Below are 24,250 nucleotides of genomic sequence, written 5' to 3' on the forward strand. Positions count from 1 at the left end.
ATAACCATCTTTGATTAACGAGCTAGTCAAGTAGAGGCATACTAGTGACACTTTGTTTGTCTATGTATTCACACATGTATTATGTTTCCGGTTAATACAATTCTAGCATGAATAATAAACCTTTTATCATGATTATAAGGAAATAAATAATAACTTTATTATTGCCTCTAGGGCATATTTCCTTCAGTCTCCCACTTGCACTAGAGTCAATAATCTAGATTACACCGTAATGATTCTAACACCCATGGAGCCTTGGTGCTGATCATGTTTTGCTCGTGGTAGAGGCTTAGTCAACGGGTCTGCAACATTCAGATCCGTATGTATCTTGCAAATCTCTATGTCTCCCACCTGGACTAGATCTCGGATGGAATTGAAGCGTCTCTTGATGTGTTTGGTTCTCTTGTGAAATCTGGATTCCTTTGCCAAGGCAATTGCACCAGTATTGTCATAAAAGATTTTCATTGGACCCGATGCACTAGGTATGACACCTAGATCGGATATGAACTCCTTCATCCAGACTCCTTCGTTCGCTGCTTCCGAAGCAGCTATGTACTCCGCTTCACATGTAGATCCCGCTACGACGCTTTGTTTAGAACTGCACCAACTGATGGCTCCACCGTTTATTGTAAACACGTATCCGATTTGCGATTTAGAATCGTCCGGATCAGTGTCAAAGCTTGCATCAACGTAACCATTTACGACGAGCTCTTTGTCACCTCCATATACGAGAAACATATCCTTAGTCCTTTTCAGGTATTTCAGGATGTTCTTGACCGCTGTCCAGTGATCCACTCCTGGATTACTTTGGTACCTCCCTGCTAGACTTATAGCAAGGCACACATCAGGTCTGGTACACAGCATTGCATACATGATAGATCCTATTGCTGATGCATAGGGAACATCTTTCATATTCTCTCTATCTTCTGCAGTGGTCGAGCATTGAGTCTTACTCAATTTCACACCTTGTAACACAGGCCAGAATCCTTTCTTTGCTTGATCCATTTTGAACTTCTTCAAAATTTTGTCAAGGTATGTTGTTTGTGAAAGTCCAATTAAGCGTTTTGATCTATCTCTATAGATCTTAATGCCTAATATGTAAGCAGCTTCACCGAGGTCTTTCATTGAAAAACTCTTATTCAAGTATCCCTTTATGCTATCCAGAAATTCTATATCATTTCCAATCAGTAATATGTCATCCACATATAATATCATAAATGCTACAGAGCTCCCACTCACTTTCTTGTAAATACAGGCTTCTCCGAAAGTCTGTATAAAACCAAATGCTTTGATCACACTATCAAAGCGTTTATTCCAACTCCGAGAGGCTTGCACCAGTCCATAAATGGATCGCTGGAGCTTGCACACTTTGTTAGCTCCCTTTGGATCGACAAAACCTTCTGGTTGCATCATATACAACTCTTCTTCCAGAAATCCATTCAGGAATGCAGTTTTGACATCCATTTGCCAAATTTCATAATCATAAAATGCGGCAATTGCTAACATGATTCGGACAGACTTAAGCATTGCTACGGGTGAGAAGGTCTCATCGTAGTCAACCCCTTGAACTTGTCGAAAACCTTTTGCGACAAGTCGAGCTTTGTAGACAGTAACATTACCGTCAGCGTCAGTCTTCTTCTTGAAGATCCATTTATTCTCAATTGCTTGCCGATCATCGGGCAAGTCAACCAAAGTCCATACTTTGTTCTCATACATGGATCCCATCTCAGATTTCATGGCTTCAAGCCATTTTGCGGAATCTGGGCTCACCATCGCTTCTTCATAGTTTGTAGGTTCATCATGATCTAGTAGCATGACTTCCAGAACAGGATTACCATACCACTCTGGTGCGGATCTCACTCTGGTTGATCTACGAGGTTCAGTAGTATCTTGATCTGAAGTTTCATGATCATTATCATTAGCTTCCTCACTAACTGGTGTAGGTGTCACTGAAACAGTTTTCTGTGATGTACTACTTTCCAGTAAGGGAGCAGGTACAGTTACCTCGTCAAGTTCTACTTTCCTTCCACTCACTTCTTTCGAGAGAAACTCCTTCTCTAGAAAGTTTCCGAATTTAGCAACAAAAGTCTTGCCTTCGGATCTGTGATAGAAGGTGTATCCAATAGTTTCCTTTGGATATCCTATGAAGACACATTTCTCCGATTTGGGTTCGAGCTTATCAGGTTGAAGCTTTTTCACATAAGCATCGCAGCCCCAAACTTTCAGAAACGACAACTTTGGTTTCTTGCCAAACCACAGTTCATAAGGCGTCGTCTCAACGGATTTTGATGGTGCCCTATTTAACGTGAATGCGGCCGTCTCTAGAGCGTATCCCCAAAACGATAGCGGTAAATCAATAAGAGACATCATAGATCACACCATATCTAGTAAAGTACGATTACGACGTTCAGACACACCATTACGCTGTGGTGTTCCGGGTGGCGTGAGTTGCGAAACTATTCCACAATTTTTCAAATGTACACCAAACTCGTAACTCAAATATTCTCCTCCACGATCAGATCGTAGAAACTTTATTTTCTTGTTACGATGATTTTCAACCTCACTCTGAAATTCCTTGAACTTTTCAAATGTTTCAGACTTATGTTTCATTAAGTAGATATACCCATATCTGCTTAAATCATCTGTGAAGGTGAGAAAATAACGATATCCGCCACGAGCCTCAATATTCATTGGACCACATACATCTGTATGTATGATTTCCAACAAATCTGTTGCTCTCTCCATAGTACCGGAGAACGGTGTTTTGGTCATCTTGCCCATGAGGCACGGTTCGCAAGTACCAAGTGATTCATAATCAAGTGGTTCCAAAAGTCCATCAGAATGGAGTTTCTTCATGCGCTTTACACCGATATGACCTAAACGGCAGTGCCACAAATAAGTTGCACTCTCATTATCAACTCTGCATCTTTTGGCTTCAACATTATGAATATGTGTGTTACTACTATCGAGATTCAACAAGAATAGACCACTCTTCAAGGGTGCATGACCATAAAAGATATTACTCATATAAATAGAACAACAATTATTCTCTGATTTAAATGAATAACCGTCTCGCATCAAACAAGATCCAGATATAATGTTCATGCTTAACGCTGGCACCAAATAACAATTATTTAGGTCTAATACTAATCCCGAAGGTAGATGTAGAGGTAGCGTGCCGACTGCGATCACATCGACTTTGGAACCGTTTCCCACGCGCATCGTCACCTCGTCCTTAACCAATCTTCGCTTAATCCGTAGTCCCTGTTTCGAGTTGCAAATATTAGCAACAGAACCAGTATCAAATACCCAGGTGCTACTGCGAGCATTAGTAAGGTACACATCAATAACATGTATATCACATATACCTTTGTTCACCTTGCCATCCTTCTTATCCGCCAAATACTTGGGGCAGTTCCGCTTCCAGTGACCAGTCTGCTTGCAATAGAAGCACTCAGTTTCAGGCTTAGGTCCAGGTTTGGGTTTCTTCTCTTGAGTAGCAACTTGTTTGCTGTTCTTTTTGAAGTTCCCCTTCTTCTTCCCTTTGCCCTTTTTCTTGAAACTAGTGGTATTGTTGACCATCAACACTTGATGCTCCTTCTTGATTTCTACCTCCGCAGCTTTCAGCATCGCGAAGAGCTCGGGAATAGTCTTGTTCATCCCTTGCATATTATAGTTCATCACGAAGCTCTTGTAGCTTGGTGGCAGTGATTGAAGAATTCTGTCAATGACGCAATCATCTGGAAGATTAACTCCCAATTGAATCAAGTGATTATTATACCCAGACATTTTGAGTATATGCTCACTGACAGAACTGTTCTCCTCCATCTTGCAGCTATAGAACTTATTGGAGACTTCATATCTCTCAATCTGGGCATTTGCTTAAAATATTAACTTCAACTCCTGGAACATCTCATATGCTCCATGACGTTCAAAACGTCGTTGAAGTCCTGATTCTAAGCCGTAAAGCATGGCACACTGAACTATCGAGTAGTCATCAGCTTTGCTCTGCCAGACGTTCATAACATCCGGTGTTGCTCCTGCAGCAGGCCTGGCACCCAGCGGTGCTTCCAGGACATAATTCTTCTGTGCAGCAATGAGGATAATCCTCAAGTTACGGACCCAGTCCGTATAATTGCTACCATCATCTTTCAACTTTGCTTTCTCAAGGAACGCATTAAAATTCAGCGGAACAACAGCACGAGCCATCTATCTACAATCAAACATAAACAAGCAAGATACTAATCAGGTACTAAGTTTCATGATAAATTTAAGTTCAGTTAATCAAATTAATTAAAGAACTCCCACTTAGATAGACATCCCTCTAATCCTCTAAGTGATTACGTGATCCAAATCAACTAAACCATAACCGATCATCACGTGAGATGGAGTAGTTTTCAATGGTGAACATCGTTATGTTGATCATATCTACTATATGATTCACGCTCGACCTTTCGGTCTCCGTGTTCCGAGGCCATATCTGTATATGCTTGGCTCGTCAAGTATAACCTGAGTATTCTGCTTGTGCAACTATTTTGCACCCGTTGTATTTGAACATAGAACCTATCACACCCGATCATCACGTGGTGTCTCAGCATGAATTACTTTCGCAACGGTGCATACTCAGGGAGAACACTTCTTGATAATTTAGTGAGAGATCATCTTATAATGCTACCGTCAATCAAAGCAAGATAAGATGCATAAAAGATAAACATCACATACAATCAATATAAGTGATATGATATGGCCATCATCATCTTGTGCTTGTGATCTCCATCTCCGAAGCACCGTCATGATCACCATCGTCACCGGCGTGACACCTTGATCTCCATCATAGCATCGTTGTCATCTCGCCAAGCTTATGCTTCTACGACTATCACCACCGCTTAGTAATAAGGTAAAGCATTACATCGTGATTGCATTGCATACAATAAAGCGACAACCATATGGCTCCTGCCAGTTGCCGATAACTCGGTTACAAAACATGATCATCTCATACAATAAAATTCAGCATCATGTCTTGACCATATCACATCACAACATGCCCTGCAAAAACAAGTTAGACGTCCTCTACTTTGTTGTTGCAAGTTTTACGTGGCTGCTACAGGCTTAAGCAAGAACCAATCTCACCTACGCATCAAAACCACAATGATAGTTTGTCAAATAGACTCTGTATTAACCTTCGCAAGGACCGGGCGTAGCCACACTTGGTTCAACTAAAGTTGGAGAGACAGTCGCCCGCAAGCCACCTATGTGCAAAGCACGTCGGGGGTACCGGTCTCGCGTAAGCGTACGCGTAATGTTGGTCCGGGTCGTCTCGTCCAACAATGCCGCCGAACCAAAGTATGACATGCTGGTAGGCAGTATGACTTATATCGCTCACAACTCACTTGTGTTCTACTCGTGCATATAACATCAACATAAATAACCTAGGCTCGGATGCCACTGTTGGGTTTCGTAGTAATTTCAAAAAATTTCCTACGCACACGCAAGATCATGTGATGCATAGCAACGAGAGGGGAGAGTGTTGTCTACGTGCCCACGCAGACCGACTGCGGAAGCGTTGACACAACGTAGAGGAAGTAGTCGTACGTCTTCACGATCCAACCGATCAAGCACCGAAACTACGGCACCTCCGAGTTCGAGCACACGTTCAGCTCGATGACGATCCCCGGACTCCGATCCAGCAAAGTGTCGGGGAAGAGTTCCGTCAGCACGACGGCGTGGTGACGATCTTGATGCACTACAGCAGCAGGGCTTCGCCTAAACTCCGCTACAGTATTATCGAGGAATATGGTGGCTGGGGGCACCGCACACGGCTAAGGAATAGATCACGTGGATCAACTTGTGTGTTCTAGGGTGCCTCTGCCTCAGTATATAAAGGACTAGAGGGGGGAGGCTGGCCGGCCAAGGTGTGGCGCGCCAGGAGAGTCCTACTCCCTCTGGGAGTAGGATCCCCCCCCCCCCAATCCTAGTTGGAATAGGATTCGCGGAGGGGGAAAAGAGAGAGAGGGGGCCGGCCACCTTTCCTAGTCCTAATAGGACTAGGGGAAGGGGGAGGCGCGCAGCCCATGTAGGGCTGCCTCTTCTCTTTTCCACTAAGGCCCATCATGGCCCATTTAGCTCCCGGGGGGTTCCGGTAACCTTCCCGGTACTCCGGTAAAATCCCGATTTCACCCGGAACACTTCCGATATCCAAACATAGGCTTCCAATATATCAATCTTTACGTCTCGACCATTTCGAGACTCCTCGTCATGTCCATGATCACATCCGGGACTCCGAACAACCTTCGGTACATCAAAATGCATAAACTCATAATACAACTGTCATCGTAACCTTAAGCGTGCGGACCCTACGGGTTCGAGAACAATGTAGACATGACCGAGACACGTCTCCGGTCAATAACCAATAGCGGGACCTGGATGCCCATATTGGCTCCTACATATTCTACGAAGATCTTTATCGGTCAAACCGCATAGCAACATACGTTGTTCCCTTTGTCATCGGTATGTTACTTTCCCGAGATTCGATCGTCGGTATCCAATACCTAGTTCAATCTCGTTACCGGCAAGTCTCTTTACTCGTTCTGTAATACATCATCCCGCAACTAACTCATTAGTTGCAATGCTTGCAAGGCTTATGTGATGTGCATTACCGAGAGGGCCCAGAGATACCTCTCCGACAATCGGAGTGACAAAACCTAATCTCGAAATACGCCAACCCAACATGTATCTTTGGAGACACCTGTAGTACTCCTTTATAATCAACCAGTTACGTTGTGACGTTTGGTAGTACCCAAAGTGTTCCTCCGGTAAACGGGAGTTGCATAATCTCATAGTTACAGGAACATGTATAAGTCATGAAGAAAGCAATAGCAACATACTAAACGATCGGGTGCTAAGCTAATGGAATGGGTCATGTCAATCAGATCATTCTCTTAATGATGTGATCCCGTTAATCAAATAACAACTCATTGTTCATGGTTAGGAAACATAACCATCTTTGATTAACGAGCTAGTCAAGTAGAGGCATACTAGTGACACTTTGTTCGTCTATGTATTCACACATGTATTATGTTTCCGGTTAATACAATTCTAGCATGAATAATAAACCTTTTATCATGATTATAAGGAAATAAATAATAACTTTATTATCGCCTCTAGGGCATATTTCCTTCAGGCTGGCCGGCCAAGAGGTGGCGCGCCAGGAGGAGTCCTACTCCTTCCGGGAGTAGGACTCCCCCCCTTTCCTAGTTGGAATAGGATTCGCGGAGGGGGGAAAAGAGGAGAGAGAGGAGGAAGGGGGGCCGGCCCCCTCTCCTTGTCCTATTCGGACCAAAGGGGGGGAGGGGTGCGCGGCCCATCTCTGGCCACCTCTCCTCTCTTCCACTAAGGCCCACTAAGGCCCATATACCTCCCGGGGGGTTCCGGTAACCTCCCGGTACTCCGGTAAAATCCCGATTTCACCCGGAACACTTCCGATATCCAAACATAGGCTTCCAATATATCAATCTTTATGTCTCGACCATTTCGAGACTCCTCGTCATGTCCGTGATCACATCCGGGACTCCGAACAACCTTCGGTACATCAAAATGCATAAACTCATAATATAACTGTCATCGTAACCTTAAGCGTGCGGACCCTACGGGTTCGAGAACAATGTAGACATGACCGAGACACGTCTCTGGTCAATAACTAATAGCGGAACCTAGATGCGCATATTGGCTCCTACATATTCTACGAAGATCTTTTATCGGTCAGACCGCATAACAACATACGTTGTTCCCTTTGTCATCGGTATGTTACTTGCCCGAGATTCGATCGTCGGTATCCCATACCTAGTTCAATCTCGTTACCGGCAAGTCTCTTTACTCATTCCGTAATACATCATCCCGCAACTAACTCATTAGTTGCAATGCTTGCAAGGCTTAAGTGATGTGCATTACCGAGAGGGCCCAGAGATACCTCTCTGACAATCGGAGTGACAAATCCTAATCTCAAAATACGCCAACCCAACATGTACCTTTGGAGACACCTGTAGAGCTCCTTTATAATCACCCAGTTACGTTGTGACGTTTGGTAGCACACAAAGTGTTCCTCCGGCAAACGGGAGTTGCATAATCTCATAGTCATAGGAACATGTATAAGTCATGAAGAAAGCAATAGCAACATACTAAACGATCGGGTGCTAAGCTAATGGAATGGGTCATGTCAATCAGATCATTCACCTAATGATGTGATCCCGTTAATCAAATAACAACTCTTTGTCCATGGTTAGGAAACATAACCATCTTTGATTAACGAGCTAGTCAAGTAGAGGCATACTAGTGACACTCTGTTTGTCTATGTATTCACACATGTATTATGTTTCCGGTTAATACAATTCAAGCATGAATAATAAACATTTATCATGATATAAGGAAATAAATAATAACTTTATTATTGCCTCTAGGGCATATTTCCTTCAGCGACTACCTCACGCGTTGGGCCGAGCTCCGGAACTCCTGCGAGGGCGTGCACGAGGTGCAGGCCATCGAGTACTTCACAGCCGGGTGCCGAGAATGCACCCTCCTCAAGCACAAGCTCCTCTGTGACGAGCCAGAAACCCTCGACGAGCTGCTGATCATAGCGGACAAGTACACTACGGCCGACTCCTCCATGAAGGCAGAAATTCAAATCAGCACGACTGGCAAAGTAGCTCCTCAGGCTCCAAGAACTCCGGCGGCAGACGCCGGCCGGCGACAACAGCAGGGCGACAACAAGCGCAGGGCCCCGCAGCCGGCTTCCGGCAGCCGGCAGGTCGCGACCGTTGAAGCCCAGTAGCCAGAAGAGCAGCCTCCGCCCAAGCGACAGAAAGGCGGCAAGCCGAACTGGTTGCCGGCCTTCTCCTATGAGCAGACCTTGGATGGACCTTGCTAGTTCCACAGCGGCGCGAAGATGTCGAATCACACCATCCGGAAGTGCCACTGGCTCACCAGGATCGCCAAGGGAGACGGCCTCCTGCCACCCCCGCCTGCTGGGCAGCCGCCTCCGCCTCCGCCCCAGCAGCCGGCAGTCAGGCCAGTCGGCGCAGTACAAGACGAATACCCTGAAGAGCATGGAGCCTATGTGGTGTTCACCAGTGTGGCTGATGATCGATGCAGCAGGCGGCTGCAGTGACAAGAGGTGAACGCAGTAGCCTCAGAGACGCCAGAGTTCATGCACTGGTCTGAGAAGCCCATCAGCTGGAGCAGGGCTGACCACCCAGAAGTGATGCCGAGTCCAGGCTCCTACGCCTTGGTCCTGGACACCACCTTTGCCACGGACAAACGGGCCACGCGTTTCTCGTGAGTTCTGATAGACGGGGCAACAACATCAATATCCTGTACAAGGACACCATGGAGAAGTTAGGAATCAAGCAAAGACAGCTTCAGAACAGCCGGATTGTGTTCCACGGCATTGTTCCCGGGCTTTCCTGCTCACCAATCGGCAAGATCCTGATTGACGTCCTCTTTGGGGACAAAGATCACTTCCGAAGAGAGTCTGTTTGGTTTGAGGTGGTGGACCTTGAGAGCCCGTACCATGCGCTGCGTGGCCGACCCGCCTTGGCCAAGTTCATGGTGGTCCCCCACTACGCCTACCTCAAGATGAAGATGCCTAGTTCCAGGGGAATTCTGACTGTGGCCGGCGACTACCGGAAGTCGTTCGCTTGCGCGGCCGAGAGCAGTCGGCTGGCCGAGTCCCTGGTGATCGCAGCCGAGAAGCGACTCCTTGAACGAGTTGTGGCGATGGCCGGCAAGTAGCCGGAGATATCGCCCGACCCAAAGGAGTCGGAAGCCGAAGGTTCGTTCAAGCCGGCCAAAGAGACAAAGAAGATACCCTTGGATCCGGAGCACCCAGAGTGGTACGCCGTCGTAGGTGCAAACCTCGACAGCAAATAGGAAGGCGAGCTTGTCGATTTCCTCCGTGAGAATCGGGACATCTTCGCATGGTCTCCCAAAGACATGCCAGGTGTACCGACAGATTTCGCCGAGCACAAGTTACATGTCCGATCTGATGCAAAGCCAGTCAGGCAGCCCCTGCGCCGCTTATCAGAAGAAAAGAGAAGAGTTGTCGGAGAGGAGATAGCCCGACTCCTAGCAGCCGGCTTCATTATGGAAGTTTTCTTCCCAGAGTGGCTGGCAAATCCGGTCCTGGTGCTAAAGAAGAACAATCAATGGTGAATGTGTATTGACTACACGAGCCTCAACAAGGCCTGCCCCAAGGACCCATTTGCTCTACCAAGAATTGACCAGGTGATAGACTCCACAGCCAGATGCGAGTTGTTGAGTTTCTTGGATGCATACTCAGGATATCACCAGATCAAGCTGAACCCGGCTGACAGATTGAAGACCGCCTTCATCACGCCGTTTGGAGCATTCTGCTACCTCACCATGACGATTCGTCTTAAGGAATGCCGGCGCCACCTTTCAGCGTTGCATGCAGAAGTGCCTCCTCAAGCACCTCGGCAGGAACGCCCACGTCTACGTAGATGACGTGGTGGTGAAGACGGAAAAGTGTGGAACACTGTTGGAAGACCTCAAGGAGACCTTTGAGAACCTACGCCGGTTCCAGATCAAGCTCAACCCCGAGAAGTGTGTCTTCGGAGTACCAGCTGGCCAGCTGCTAGGTTTCCTGGTCTTTGAACGCGGCATATAATGTAACCCAGTAAAAATCAAGGCCATCGAGAGAATGGAGGTACCCAGCCGACTGCTGGATGTGCAGAAGTTCACTGGCTGCTTAGCATCCATCAGCCGATTCATCAGTCGGCTGGGCGAGAAACCTCTCCCCTTATACCAACTCATGAAGAAGACCACTTTTTTCGAGTGGAACCATAAGGCGGACGAAGCTTTTCACCAGTTGAAGAAGATGCTGACTACTCCACCCGTCCTGGCGGCTCCGACTCCTAAGGAACCTATGCTCCTGTACATCGCTGCCACCAGCCGGGTAGTCAGCACAGTCATGGTAGTAGAGCGCAAGGAGGAAGGCAAGGCGCTGCCTGTCCAGAGACCAGTATATTACCTGAGCGAGGTACTGTCGACCTCCAAGCAGAACTACCCCCACTACCAGAAGATGTACTATGGCGTACACTTTGCTGCCAAGAAATTGAAGCCTTATTTTCAAGAGCATCCAATCACGGTGGTCTGCACGGCTCCACTTGCCGAGATCATCGGTAGCCGAGACGCTTCTGGTCGACAAGCTCAAGTATGCACTGCAAATCCATTTTGCCGCCTCCAACAACGTTGCCGAGTACGAGGCGCTCATTCACGGGCTCCGGCTTGCCAAAGAACTTGGCATCCACCGAATCTTGTGTTATGGCGACTCGGACTTAGTGGTCCAGCAGTCATCTGGCGACTGGGACGCGAAAGATGCAAACATGGCGAGCTACCATTTCCTCGTGCAGACTCAGCAGGTATTTCGAAGGGTGCGAGTTCCTCCATGTGCCAAGAAACGACAACGACCAAGCAGACGCCTTGGCATGAATCGGCTCTACCCGCCAAGCAATACCATCTGGCGTCGCCCTTCAACGCCTCCTCAAGCCGTCTGTCAAGCCTTCACCAGAATCAGACTCCATTTTTGTGCCGGCTCCTCCCGAAAATGGCGGATCCGACTCCAGAGCTCCAGCAGACGGAACGGGGACTTTGGCGGATGACTCCAAAGCCGCCACAGTCGAGCCCGGCCGGGGACTGCGGTGGCGGACGCGAAGATTCCAGAACTCGGCCCAAGAACCGCGCCAGTCGGCCTGGGGACTTCATCAACCCAACAAGCAGCTGTTGACTCCAACCCGCCGCCTCCCAGCCCAGCCGCCCTCGTCCAAGTCGCAGTTCTGGTAGTCGAAGAAATAGCAGCACCCTCATGGGCCCAGCCCATCCTCAAATTCCTGGTGAACAAAGAGCTACCAACTAACGAGACCTCAGCTCGGCAACTACAATGCCGGGCGACAGCCTATACCATAATCAACAGAGAGCTGGTCAGGCGCAGCATCACTGGTGTCTACCAGCGCTGCGTAGAGTCAGAGCAAGGCCAGGCGATTCTCAAAGACATCCATCAAGGCGAATGCGGCCACCATGCGGCTTCAAGAGCACTCATCGCCAAAGCCTTTCAGCACGGTTTCTTCTGGCCGACTGCCTTGGAAGAGGCCAAGGAGTTGGTCCAAAAATGCAAAGGATGCCAGAAGTTCAGCTCCAAGCCGCACCAGTCGGCTTCTGCGCTCAAGACCATCCCCATTGCCTGGCCTTTCGCAGTTTGGGGTCTAGACATGGTGGGACCATTCAAGACATCACAAGGTGGTTTAACTCACCTACTTGTCGCAGTGGACAAGTTCACCAAGTGGGTGGAAGCGAAGCCAATTAAGAAACTGAATGGTCCGACTGCCGTGACCTTCATCACCGATATCACAATTCAGTACGGCATACCACACAGCATCATCACCGACAACGGCACAAATTTTGCCAAAGGCGCCTTGGCCCGTTTTTGCGCAACACAGGGCATCCGACTGGACCTAGCGTCCGTCGCCCATCCGTAGTCAAACGGCCAAGTGGAGCGAGCAAACGGCCTCATCCTGTCCGGCATCAAGCCTCAGTTGATCGAGCCTCTGGACCGCTCGGTTGGCTGCTGGCTCGACGAGCTGCCAGCCGTCCTCTGGAGTCTGCGCACGACTCCAAACAAGTCAACCGGCTTCACGCCCTTCTTCCTCGTCTACGGTGCCGAAGCCGTCATCCCAACGGACATAGAGTTTGACTCCCCACGAGTCACCATGTACACCGAGGAGGAAGCAGAAGAAGCACGACAAGACGGCGTCGATCTGCTGGAAGAGGGCCGGCTGTTGGCACTCAGCCAGTCCAGCATCTACCAACAGAGCCTGCGCCGATACCACAACAGGAAGGTCAGGCCGAGATCTTTCCAAGAAGGCGACCTTGTGCACCGGCTGATCCAGCGAACAGCCGGCCAGCACAAGCTGTCAGCGCCTTGGGAAGGCCCTTTCATCATCAGCAAAGTATTGGGCAACGATTCCTAGTACCTGGTCGACGCTCAGAAGCCCCGATCACGCAAGAGGGACGACTCCGGCAAGGAGACAGAGCGGCCATGGAATGCAAATCTCCTCCAAAGATTTTACAGTTGATGCAGTATGTACCACGCTACCTTTTGTATTAAAGTACCAAGACTTCGGGCCCCCTGAGACGAGCTAGGGGACTGCCCTCTTTTGTCTGTATGATAAAAATTATGCCTACAAGTAACATGTTACTCTTTGTCATGTTGTTTGGCACCGGGCTCGACAAGTCGACCCGGGGACTTGCTGCCTTGCACTATGAAATGCTTCCTGCAGCCGGACAAGTAGTGTGTAGACGCCTAAACCGTCTCCTGTCAGAAGCCGCAGCTCGCAGAGCGACTGTACGGTGGGCAGCAGTAAGGTAGAATGGGCACTCGCATGAAAAACGGCTAAGGACTCAAAGCATAAAACATAGCTCAAGATGGCTTCCAGCCTTTCTCGCAAACCGACTCTCGGATAGTCGGATTGTCGTCTTCTATCCAACTTGCTCAAACAATCTTGAAATCGGCTAAGTACTTGCTTTCCCAAAGTAGCCTAGCACTTGATCCAGCAACAGTCCGCAGTGCGGCTGTCCGATTGGCAAGGCAGGCAACTAAGAGAAAGCGGCAAAGGAAAAAAGCCAAAAGAACAATGAGCAAGAAAAGATATATATATATATATATATATATATATATATTTACATAACATAGGCCCTTGGCCGAATTGTCGAGTAGAGGTTCAAAATACACCCCGCGGGTGGAATTATGCGAATTAACAAGTTCTTCAAAGACTACTGAAGCAGATAAAATAAAAGATACATCGGCAGCTCAGGAGGCAGCAGACGGATTCGGAGGGTCGGAGGAGGCGCCAGCGTCAGGCGTCGGGGCAGCCGGCTGGCTAGTCTCGGCTTGATCACCTCCGGCGGCAGTTGACTCGGTCGCACGCGGCTCATTGCTGGAGGCGCGGTCGGGCTGAGGCTGGCCATCTGCTCCGTCTTCTGGTGCCTCCGCCTCGCCTCCATCCTCCGCTTCGTCCTCCTCCTCGACGCTGGAGCCAATCATCTCCGCCGAGTCCTCGCCGTAGTCTGGGTTCATCCCAAACCACTCCGGCGGTACCTCCTCGCCGTCTTCAGACCGCTCGGGGACGAAGATGCTGGTGTCGGTGTACTCGGCGATCGCCGCAGCATGTTTGACGAGGGCGTCTTCCGCAGCCGCCAGCTCCGGCTGGGCCTCCGACCGAAGCATGGCCAACCGGTCTAGATCCAGCCCTGGGTACCACGCCTTGACGAACTCCAAGGCCCGGCGCGCTCCAGCCCGGGCCGAAGAGCCCTTTCAGGCCTCAAGACGACCAGCCGCGATCTCCAGCCAGTTGGCCGTCAGACTGGGGGTGCGCGGAGCCTGCATATCCGGCCAAAGGGCAGCAATCGCCTGGGCACCGACGCGCTGGAGCCGGCGCAGCATCCGGTGAGCTGGCCAGAGGTGAGCCTCGATGCTCAGGACGTGCTCGTCAAGAGTTCGGGGGGCATCGGCGGCAATCTCTGCCCCTCCGCTCTCCGACCTTCACGATCAGCCTCGATGGCTTGGATGGCGGCCTGCGACTGCCCAGGGAAGAAGTCTGCACAGACACGAAGAAACAAAGAAGCAAGTCAAAAACCAGGAGTCGGCACGATCTAAGTCGGCAGCTCGAAGAAAGAAAATAAAGAGGCTCACCATCAACGATGTCTTCAATCTCGTGGAAGCCAGAGGATAGCAGCGCCTCCTTGTCAGACCAGGAGGAGCGCTCGCTCGCGAACTCGGCCAAGAGGGCGGCCTCCGTCTCCTCCGCCTCCCTCTGCGACTTCACAAGCAGCTCCTTCTGCTCTGCCAACTGAGTGGCCAGCAGATCGCGCTCTGTGGCGAGCTTGCTGCACTCCTCCCTTTTGGCGCGCAGGGCGGAGTTGGCTTCGCTCAGCTGCTGTTGAAGAGCAGCGTTGGCTCCTGAAGGAAAGGAAGAAAGATAACAGTCGTCAATAAAGTAGGTCGCCGGGGAGATCCGTCCCGACTGCTCAGCAGTCGGCCCGAATCTCGGGGACTACAACCCGCGGGTGCGCTAGCGCGCCCCCGCAGAAAAAAGGGGGACTTACTCCGGCTCTCCGCCAAGTCGGCGGTCCGCTTGCCCAACTCTTCAACGTTACGGTTGAAGGCAGTGACGCGGAGGTTGTGGTAATCCTGCGACAAGCATTTCAGACAAAGTTAATACCCAGAAGTTCATCAATTGGAGTTCTGGGCCGCCTGCTCAGCAGCCGGCCCGAAACTCGGGGACTACACCCAGTGGGTGCGCTGGCGCGCCCCCACAGAGAGGAGCAAGAAAACAAAGACCAAAGGGAAAAAACACACCCGGACGGCTGCCCGCGACGCTAGGAACGCCTTGGTGCAACTCTGGAGAGCGTCTCCCTCAGCACGGAGCTTCGCCTGGACATCCAGGAGCGCCCGGTTCAGCGGCCCTGTGCCGCCTCCTCGCACCCACCCAACAGGTGCGGCGCTCGTCGCTTCGGCATCTGGGGCCACCGAGCTGGCGGTGCCGGCTTCCAGGGGGCGGGGTGCCGAAGTTGCCTTCTCCAGACGACGGCGCGATGGCGAGCCAACTTGGAGGAGTAGCCTCGCCACGACCTCGTCTTCGGTCGGCGGCACCGGAGGGTCCGCTGGCTGCTCACCTTGCACGCCTTCAGACGGCGGCGGAACGTGCGCGTCCGGAGTAGAGGGGTCGCCGCCTTCCCTCTCCTCGACGAGGTTCTCCCCGCCGGCTTCTCCAGTTGGCCCCGTGAACTCCGGAGGCGGCGGCGCAGAGTTCAGCAGGGTGACAAGCAAGGCCGACTGGCGGTGTGTGGCTTCCTCAGCCTGCTGCTTCACCATGGCGGCGGTTTCGGCCGCCGCTAGTTTTTTCTTAGCGGAGGCCTCCGCCCTGTCGGCCTCCGCCTTCTCCAGGCAGAGGGCCTCTTCTTCGTTGCGCCTCTCCTGCGCATTCCGCTCCGACGCCTTCCGGAGGTCAGCAGCAGGGTCAATCCGCCGAGTGGTGGCGGACGTCTCCGCTGACCCCATGACGGAGGCGGCAGCGACCCGCTCAAGAGAGAGGGGAGCCCTGAAGAAAGAGGGGCAAGCAGAGACTCAGAACAAATCACGAAGAAAGAATAAAACTTTGAAGACAGAATACTTACGCGGAGACCAACGACGGCTTCTTCACTTCCTTACGGAAGCGGAGGGCCTTCGCGGCTGCCTCGTTCCGCCGGGTCGCCGCAGCCGAGCCCTTGGGCTTCTTCGGCCGACTGCCGAACAAGGTCGGCACGGCCCTGCGCTTCTTCCCGCCGCCTGGAGCGCCTGGCGCAGTAGAAGAGCCCGCGCCAGGCTGGCTGGCTCCTGGCCGATGGCGAGGGGCGACTTCTCCCTCGGCGTTGTCTTCAGGCCAGTCGGCGAAGGTAGCCGAGGGCCTGAAGTCGCCTGCTGTCCCTCCTCCTCCCTCGGCGTCGTCTTCCAGAGCCGCCGCCCCTAGGTCGGGGTCGTTGATGTCGCTCTCCGCCCGGTCGGCGAGGAACTCACGGGCCGGCCCCGAGGTGCCGGCTGGTGGATGAAGAAGAGGATTCTAACCAAAGACGACTGGTCAAAACAAAACTCGGCAAGAAGAAGACAATCTAAAGAAAGAAAAGAAAGGCGATTCACCACGGGCGGGGGGTTGGCGCGGGAGTACGGCTCCTTGCCGAATCGCCAGTCCTCCAGGAGCCTGCTGTCCGAGAGGTAGTTCACCATGAAGGCCACCTCTTCGTGAGGCATGTCCTTGGTGCACATCCGACTCGGGTCGCGGTGCCCGCTCATCTGGCATATCATGTGAGGGCGGCCTTGGAGTGGGAGAACTCAGCGCGAGACGAAGGCGGCCAGCAGGTCCGGACCAGTCAGACCCTCCGACTGCGTCAGCACTCGGAGTCGCGTGATGGCGCCGGTTCCCACAGGCGTCAGCGACCTGGCCCGGTACGACCAGTTGGGCGGTCTCCCAGCCGGCGGGCCGGCTTCGAAAGCCGGCAGATTAACCCAGTCGCCCCTCGTGGCGACGTTCCTGACGTAGAAGTAGGACCTCTGCCACATCTTCACCGACTTTATCAGCGAGATGGAGGGGAAGGGGTTGTCGGCTCCTGACCTTCGCACGACGATGAAGGCGCCGCATTGAGCCGGCACGCCCACGACCTGGGTGCCGAGCTTGGAGAAGAAGAACTCCCCCCAGAGCTCAAGGGTGGGGAGGACTCTGAGAAAGCCTTCGCACAAGGCCACGAAGGCGGACAGCAGCACCACTGTGTTGGGGGTGAGGTGGTGCGGCTGGAGGCCATAGAACTCCAAGAAAGACCAGAAGAAGCTGCTCGCCGGCAGCCCCAGCCCGCGCAGGCAGCGCGAGCAGAAGATGACCCGCTCACCCTCCTGTGGGGCGGGGGAAATCTCCCCCTCCGGCGCAAGACGCACCTGCACGCGATCCTCGCTGGGAAGCCGACGGGTCCGGCGGAGGAACTCAATGTGGTCTTCATGAACCTCGGAACCGTCCTAGGTGCCGAAACGCACTGGGGGAGGCGCGGCAGCGGAGGAAGAACTCATCGCGAGCTATCGCCGCAGCGTTCGCCGGAGCTTGGGTGTGCGGCGGAGCGAAGAAGATGAGAGGAAGGAGGAGTGCGAGGAGTGGCAAGGAGGAAGAGAGTGAGGAGTAGTGGGAAGGAGGGGCGCGCGTGCCCCCCCTCTTCCCCCTACTTATAGCCCTGTGGGTTGCGAAGCCGAGGGGGCGGACGTGGGGATTTACTGCGCCCACAACCCCACGACCCCCATGATCCACGTAAAGTTACTGCGTGCAGTAACTCCACGGGAATCCCAACCATCCACCGGGGCCGCAGCGGATCCGCTCGGGCGCCAAGGCGCGGTAGTGGCGGGCCCCGCCTGTGGGCCTGTCCCATCGCACGCGTGGGCTGGCAGGACGGCCTAGCCACGTGCCCTCGCGTGACAGGCCAAGAACGGGCAGCGGCCTGGAGGCTAAGCTAGCACGCCACTTAAAATCCCGCCTCGACGTTCGAGATACCAAGCAAGTCGAAATTGAGTGAAGTCCGAGTTAAGCAAGTCTGACTCCTTCTAGACGGCCCGGCAGAAGTCAATCAAGACCATGTGTTGAGCACTCGGAAAGAGAAACTGCTGAGGCTTCTCAGCCGATCGTCCGTGGCGCCTCACCAGCTTCGGGGACTACTATCGGAGTAATGGGCCATGGGTAGGCCAACCCGAGTCCCATAACCTTTCAAGACATCGGGGCAGGCTGCGCCCCTCAAGACCCCAGGGCGAAGAGCCGTCTCCTGAGGAGTCGACGGCAGGGCGGCCGACTGCCCGCTCACGACCGAGTTCTAGGGACGACTTCCAGAGAAGCCAGCTTGGGGGAGTCGGCCGGCGACTCCAGCAAACCCATGACCTCATCAAAGGGGATGGGCAGAGGCGTGGCTACAGTGAAGCCCACTCCCGCCCCTTACCAAGGGCAGGCATGGCCACAGCACGCCGTACCCGGGAAGATCTCCGTGCGGCGTGGCATTGTTGCCCGGCCGGCCCTGACATCAGCACCACAGTACCAAGTCCTGTGCCCACGACGGCTTGTCTGTACGGCCTGGAGGCAGCGGGGCCCACCAGTCAGCGAGACCTCGGGAGACGGCGGGAGAACCGCCAGTCGGACCCGTCGGGAGTCAGCCCGGGGGAGTCGGCCGAGCCCTCCCCCGGGGCCCACGCGCCATTAATCAAGATGAGATGGGGAGTGGCCACAGTGATCGCCCGCCAGGCGGCGGGGCTGTTGCCACGACCCCATGACCAAGCCTGCGTCATCAGAAGCACGGCTACAGTAATCAGCGGCCGACAAGACCCGCCTGCAGCGGACGCGGCCTGTCGGCTCCGTACCAGACCAGTTGGCGGGCCCCAGCAGTCGGCGGAGAAGTCGGAGGACGGAGGCACTAACGGCTGGGCCCGCGCCCAGCCGAATTACCATTGTACCCCTAGGGGGTAGGCCTATATAAACCCCCCAGGGCACCCATGCAAGGGGGTTGGATACCAGTAATTCTAGACCATACCGGATAGAAGGAGAGAGCTAGCCTTGCCCTCTTCTACCACCAGAAACAGCTCAAGGAGCAACCGTGTAAAACTTGGCCATAGTGATCATGCGGAGACCCCGCAGAGCAGCACTAGGGGTATTATCTCCCCGGAGAGCCCCGAAACTGGGTAAGATTCGCCGGCGTGCATGTCTTCGCCTCATCCCCTTTCCAGGCACCGGCGACGTTCTACTCACCCCCACCACGATAAGCCATCCGTTGGCATATGTCGCACCAAACCCCCGACACAAACGAAGTCCAAACGAAATGAAACCTTCGGGAACATGATTTTCTCAACAAACGTGATCCAGGAGATTTGGAGTGGGCGTCAAGAAACAATTGAGGAGGCCACTAGGCAGGGGGGCGCCTACCCCCTGGGCGTGCCCTCCACCCTCGTTGGCCCCTCGTTGCTCCACCAACCTACTTATTCCTCCTATATAAGTCCACGTACCCCGCAAACATCCATGAGCACCACGAAAACCTAATTCCACCGCCACAACCTTCTGTACCCAAGAGATCCCATCTTGGGGCCTTTTTCGGAGCTCCACCGGAGGGGGCATTGATCACGGAGGGCCTCTACATCAACTCCATGGCCTCTCCGGTGATGTGTGAGTGGTTTACTTGAGAACTTCGGGTCCATAGCTAGTAGCTAGATGGCTTCTTCTCTCTCTTTGGATCTCAATACAAAGTTCTCCTCGATCTTCTTGGAGATCTATTTGATGTAATCTTCTTTTGCGGTGTGTTTGTCGAGATCCGATGAATTGTGGGTTTATGATCAAGTTTATCTATGAACAATATTTGATGCTTCTTTGAATTATTTTATGTATGATTGGTTATCTTTGCAAGTCTCTTCGAATTATCAGTTTGGTTTGGCCTACTAGATTGATCTTTCTTGCAATGGGAGAAGTGCTTAGCTTTGGGTTCAATCTTGCAATGCTCGATCCCAGTGACAGTAGGGGAAACGACACGTATTGTATTGTTTCCATCGAGGATAAAAAGATGGGGTTTATATCATATTGCATGAGTTTATCCCTCTACTTCATGTCATCTTTCTTAAGGCGTTACTCTGTTCTTATGAACTTAATACTCTAGATGCATGTTGGATAGCGGTCGATGTGTGGAGTAATAGTAGTAGATGCAGAATCGTTTCGGTCTACTTGTTACGGACGTGATGCCTATATACATGATCATACCTAGATATTCTCATAACTATGCTCAATTCTATCAATTGCTCGACAGTAATTCGTTTACCCACTGTAATACTTATGCTCTTGAGAGAAGCCACTAGTGAAACCTATGGCCCCCGGGTCTATCTTCCATCATATTAATCTTCCAACACTTAGTTATTTCTATTGCCGTTTATTTTACTTTGCATCTTTATTTCTATTTATCATAAAAATACCAAAAATATTATCTTATCATATCTACCAGATCTCACTCTCGTAAGTGACCGTGAAGGGATTGACAACCCCTTTATCGCGTTGGTTGCGAGGTTCTTATTTTTTTGTGTAGGTGCATAGGACTCGAGCGTGATCTCCTACTAGATTGATACCTTAGTTCTCAAAAACTGAGGAAAATACTTACACTACTTTACTGCATCACTCTTTCGTCTTTAAGGAAAAACCAAGAGGTAGCACGTGCTTCTATATGCAGGCTCGGCAAACGAAAGCCTAGCAGAGCATGAATGGGCCGCATGTATCTCTACACTTTATAAAAAATCCAATCGATTTGTTTATTTTTCCGGTTGGTCATTTGTTTTTCCTCTGGTTCTAGAAAAAAACTGAACTCATGCTATTTGTGTCTTCCCGAGGTCCTGTATTCATGAGCATGCAAGCACCCATGAAAAAATTAGCCATACACAAATTCTAAAAATCCTTTAAAAGGAGGGGTGGACCAGAAGTTAAAATCACATGTTGATATGATCGTTTCTCCGTTAAAAAAACATCGGCACCGACCAAGTGCAGCAAAACCGGAGACTGAAGATGTGGTTTTAAGTGTCAAAGCTTAGCATGGAAATCCACACTCTACATATAAATCAAAAGTAAAATTATCAAATTAACCTAGAATTAAAAGAACATATATATGACACAGTGATAAATAGACATACATTCAAGTAAATAGATTGATCTCTAAGTGAAAGGAAACACACATGAACATTATATTTAACCATGTTTTCAACAGCAGCCTAGTCCCAAGGCAAAAGACCATATTGTCATAGTTAATACAATACTGTTTACAGAACCGATATATTTACAATCCTACTAATAAAAAGGTTCATTATCAAAAGATCTAGAGATCATCCAGGAGACCGAAAATCAGCTCTAGGGAACATCCACACTGATCTCATAAGAAGTTCCTTGCGTGCATCACTTCATGATGGCGTAAGCAAATCTATCATAGAAAGGTTCGATTTGACGGGCTCAAAGGACTCGATAGCATCAACATGGAACGCCGGCCACCTTCCAAAGAAACTTTCAGGCGATGCACGAACAACAAACTTACATCTCATGGAAAGGAGACCACTGAGTTCAGGCGGGGTTTTCCTTAGCATTGAGGCCACTACATGAACATTGGGAATAGCAGGGCCATGCGAGTGCTGTTGCGAAGGACCTGACTAGCAGATCGACCGATGATTTGTTGAGCCCTTGTGCCAAACAATTCAAATTCAGCCTCTCCACTTCGATCTTTCGCAAGGACAAACAATGTGTACCTCAACATTAACATAGATGAAATGAGCAGGGAGAGCAAATGACCATTGATTGATATAACATTGAATTGTTCTCATCCAATTGTAGCGCTGGTGCATGAACAAGACCGACGAGAGCACATATAAACATCTGGCTGGGTAAGCGATGTTGTAGCTGGCATGGATATGTGATGGCAGTCTGCACAGAAGGTAGCCCACCATTTTTTCAAATGTGAAACCCTGGTAATCACCACATTGCATCGGAAGGTTCCCGCCTGAGAAGTCAAGCATCACAGTGCATAATCAATCTATCTGTAAATATATAAATAGCAAGCACTATGGGCAGACTGCCAAAACTGCATGGTGTTACAATGGTACCTCCTTTTGGTATAAGTTGATGTTTATGAGGTGGGTCAATAACACCATTGGATGCACATCGGCATGTTGGACCTGGAGAATAATCTTCGACGGTGCAGGAAGATGCTCAATGGCAGGGAAGATGACTGGGAGCCTAAGAAGCAGAGAGAATACAATACTTGAGTACAAAATAGAGAAAACAAACGCCGTATGAATAGACCGTGGCCCTCACCTGCTCCTAAATATGTTTATATCTGGTATATCATGGTTAACATATCATTTGCAAGCACATCCACCAGATAATTCCTTGGACCCTAGCTCATGACAAATAGTAATACCATTAAATAAATCGAAAAAATTCTTCACAATTGTAAATTGTGTAAATTGGATCATCAACGACGCATCAACGGGGTTCATGATGAAGACATCACGCTGAAACGACTGAACTCATACACCACGCCTTCATGCAGCATATCAATATAAGTGACAAGAAAATCTGTCGGAACAACTGCATAGCCATGGTTACCCTATAACAGTTTCGTGCTGCATCAGACATAGACTAACACAAAACAAAAGCGATACATTTCTAAAGAGTCCTGGATCGCACATGAGCGCCGATGAGGATCATGTGCAGAAGCTTGACAAGTCCATTCTCTAAACCACCACGGTAATGCCATAGGCGAGACACACGGGCGCAAACGGTCTGTTTGTCCCAACCAGCACGCAGATCGGACAGAGCCAGACAATACATCTAGCAAGAGCAACAACAAGAGGGCAGCAATTAGATCACAGATGCCATAGCAAGACAAGAATCAATACATTGTTGCTCTAGATCGACATAAATCAAAAGTTCTTCAAGGCAATCCCTAACAAAACTAATAATGCAAGGAACACACCAACAACAGAAGAGAGAAGCAAGACCACGAAGCAAACAAGTTGGATACATCGTCCGAGGACATCGACCTAGACAAGCGGATCGAAAGCAGAAGAAACTCACCAGGAGGGTGAGAAGGTGAAACCCTAGAGGCGGCGCTGACTGGAAAGGGGAAACTGAGTTGGAGATCCACCAAAGGAAACAAATGTAGATGGACACTGGACAGGCGGTAAATGCACAGGCGGGCCGAAATGTGAAGCCCACGGTAGGGGAAGGCCTTTTATTGGCCCAACGGCAAAATACAAAGGCAATAACAGGTGGACCGCGAGAATTTCCTTTTTCTTTGGGCTCTTAAAAAGATGTTGTAAAAAGCATCATATATTTTTGATCAAAATGACTCTTCTCCTTTGCTAGCCAGGACACTCGCTAAAGATACGAATCAGAATGTGCATTAGGAATCGGATAACCAAAGTTTCGGTGAGAGTCCAGAAACATGTCCATGCAAGATAAGAAATGAAGTAAATATAATCCACATGATAACGGGATGCTAACAATCTCCCATATCAAATGGCTCATTGACCAGAGCAATGTACAAATTTCAGCAGATAGAACTGAAATTCGAGGTAAATCAAGTTTAACAAAACCGAAGAAGCAAGCCAAAAGTAAACGAATAAGTGCAACACATGTAAATGCAAATTTAAAGAAGAACATCAACATTGATTAGGTTCAACGATTCATAGGAAGTTGGGTTACAACACAGGGGAACAGCCATGTGATCATAGTGTATCAATAGCCCATACATTTACAAAGGTAGGAACCCTCGCATAAGCACTCGCTAGTCTCTACACACGGAGGTCGTCGTGTCCGAAACTGAAACAACAGAGCTTGAAGTGCTTCGAAAGGTATGCCCAGGCACTCAACTTAGTTCACTTTGCGGCATCGAGTCCAGGGCATGCATGGATACATCAATCTTATATCCTGGATAGATGCAACCGACAAAGAGTAAGCATAGGGTATCGCACAAAACACAAACTGAGAAATGGAACTGCAAACAGCAAGCCAAAAGCACTCGAACCTGACAAAAATATGGCTTCTGACCAAGCAGCTTGATAGTCCAGATGGACAACAACATGACTGTGATAGCAGCCATTGTTACTCATAAGCAA

General features: G+C 50.4%; 1 long non-coding RNA gene across 1 annotated transcript; it reads right to left on the minus strand.

Moving 5' to 3' along the window:
* Window positions 1-21,301: 21,301 nt before the first annotated feature.
* Window positions 21,302-23,324, minus strand: LOC125548667 (uncharacterized). Its single transcript, XR_007301139.2, has 4 exons — window positions 23,208-23,324; window positions 22,443-22,961; window positions 22,232-22,364; window positions 21,302-22,128 (listed from the first exon to the last, which is right to left on the minus strand). It is a non-coding gene; the product is annotated as an uncharacterized LOC125548667 (long non-coding RNA).
* Window positions 23,325-24,250: the final 926 nt, after the last annotated feature.

The sequence above is a fragment of the Triticum urartu genome, chromosome 3A (genome assembly GCF_056163025.1).
Source record: "Triticum urartu cultivar PI428250 chromosome 3A, HENAU_Tu73, whole genome shotgun sequence".
NCBI classification, from domain to species: domain Eukaryota; kingdom Viridiplantae; phylum Streptophyta; class Magnoliopsida; order Poales; family Poaceae; genus Triticum; species Triticum urartu.